Source organism: Penaeus chinensis, chromosome 30, assembly GCF_019202785.1.
Source record: "Penaeus chinensis breed Huanghai No. 1 chromosome 30, ASM1920278v2, whole genome shotgun sequence".
Taxonomy (NCBI): Eukaryota; Metazoa; Arthropoda; class Malacostraca; order Decapoda; family Penaeidae; genus Penaeus; species Penaeus chinensis.
This window is the reverse complement of record NC_061848.1, coordinates 17,866,702-17,869,201: the sequence shown is the minus strand read 5'-3', so window position 1 is coordinate 17,869,201 and position 2,500 is coordinate 17,866,702.

Below are 2,500 nucleotides of genomic sequence, written 5' to 3'. Positions count from 1 at the left end.
AAGTCTATCTAGAAGCTTGACCTGATGGGAAGACTCGTGTCTTTGTTATGAGTTGAAACATCAATTATTAACCAGGATCGTGGGACCTCCATCTATGTACAGCAGTCTTGAAGGCTTGCAGTGTGGGGAGGTTGTGCAGAGGGGTTTGCTGAACCATCGTGTTCCAGAGCCTGGAATATTTTAGTTGAAAAGAGTGTTGATGAAGTTCAGTCCTGGAGAAGGGTATTTGCAGCTCTTGACTGCGGTTGCTAGAATGTCGTGTGCCATGCGTTGCAGCCGCTCGTTGGTCAAGTCGCAGGGACATGAGATGGGGGACGCGTTGCCTGTGTACTTTGTAGAGTACACAGAGAGCTGCAACATCTCGTCGATGCTGAAGAGGCTGGAAGTGTAAATGTCGGTCTTCTACTGGCATTTTATATGACGCTAGTCTCTGGGCTCGTTTTTGGACCCTGTCTAGTAGTCCCAGGTATGATGGTGGGCAGCAGGACCACACCAGAGGGCAATACCCCATAACGGAGCGAACCTGGGAGTGGTAGAGCGTGCAGCAGCCTTTTGCGTCAAGGAGGGGTGCGATGCGACGGATGCAAGCCAGTTTCCTCGCCGCGTTCTTCGCCATTTCCCTGACGTGGTCTGTGTAGGTGAGGTGGCTGTCGATCTGCACCCCTAAGATGCTGATGTCGCTATCGTGGGCGAGGGTCTTGCCGTCCATCATCAGGGCCGGAGTGTGTGCGAGGGGATCCTGTCGTCGCGTTATCAGCATGGCCTGGGTCTTTTCAGGGGCGAAAGTGACTTGCCATTTCTTGCTCCATGCAGTGATGAATGCCATGATGTTGTTGATGTGTTGCACAGAGTCCTTTCGATTTAAGTGGTTACAGGTGAAGGACAGAGTACAGTCATCTGCGAAGGCATGGGCGTTTGGTATGAGCTGCAGAATATCATTGAAGTAGACATTTCATAGCAATGGCCCGATGACACTGCCTTGTGGGACGCTTGCCCCTACTGGGAATTTAGAAGATGTATGGCTGTTTACCACTACCTGCATTGTTCTTCCATGCAGGTAGTCTTCAAGCAACATCAGCAGGGCTCCTGCTATGCCAAGGCTTTTGAACTTTGCAATGATACCTTTGTGACACACTCTGTCAAATGCACCAGCTATGTCGAGTGCAATGACAAAGGTTTCATTGCCGACATCGAGGGAGTTTTGCCAGGCAGTCGTAAGTTGGAGGAGGAGGTCTGACGCAGATCTCTGAGACCTGAAGCCGAACTGCCTGTTACTGATGAGGTGGTGTTCATCAAAGAAGCTGGTCATTTTCTTAACCAGTATTCTCTCATAGACCTTCGCCAAGATTGACAAGAGAGATATGGGTCTATAATTCATGGGAGATGTTTTGCTCATCTTCTTGTGAATAGCCACAACATTTGCAGCCTTCCACAGTTCTGGCCATGTCTTCTGTACCATACATGTTTGGAACAGTACAGCAAGTGGTGTGGCCAGCTGGTCGGCACACTGAACCAGAGTATGAGGGCTGATTTTGTCTGGCCCCACAGCCTTCGTCACATCCAAGTCTTTGAGTTCCCTTTTTACTTCTTGCACTGAGATTGACACATTATAGAGCCGTGATTGAGTCTGTGGTGGCAATCTAGGGGGTGGCACGTTGGGTTCAGGGACAGTCATTTTACAGGCGAAGTAGCTGGCAAGAAGTTCAGCTTTCTCCTGGCTTGAGGTAGCCACAGATCCATCTGGCTTGTCGAGAGGAGGGATGCCATCGTCTGGCGCAAAACCCTGATGTTGCTTAATGCAGCTCCACCAGGATTTACCTCCCACTGACTGGCCAATCAGCCTGGCCCGCAGGTCCTCTTTCCAGCGTAAGATGGCCCACTTCTGTGCCCTCTTCATCCTGGAGCAGGCAGCGGCATGGAGTTGCTTGTTTAGGCTTGTGGGGTTACGTTTGTAGCGGACCCAAGCCCTGGATTTGTTTTCTGCTGCTGCTCTGCAGTGAGGGCCAAACCATGGTTGATCCATCGGTCTGGCTTTATAGTCTTCGTGAGGTACAAAGTCTGATTGGAGAATGACCAAGTGTCATGTCAGAACTTGGACTTGGTCGTCGATATCTCCAACCAGAATGCTGTTCCATTTTCGTTCAGTGCGTCTCGAAGGCCTTGCCAGTTACTTCTGCCCCAGTGCCAAACTGTGCGTGTAAACGCCTCCTCCCGCATAGCTCTGATGTTGAGCTTGGTAAGGATGGCATAGTGGTCAGAAGAGCCAACGGTCCCCACAGAGTGACATGTTACAGCTCCGTCAGGGAGGTCAGTAATGACGGGATCAAGAGATGAACCTGATATGTGGGTCGGGAAATCCACATGGTTTGCCAGACCAAAGGTGTCTAATAGAGCTTCGAATGACCTAGCCACCAGGTACTGGTTTAGATCACCTATGATTATGATATTTTTTGTGGAGTGTTGATAAAGCAAACAGTCGAGGTGATTCTGGAGAAATATC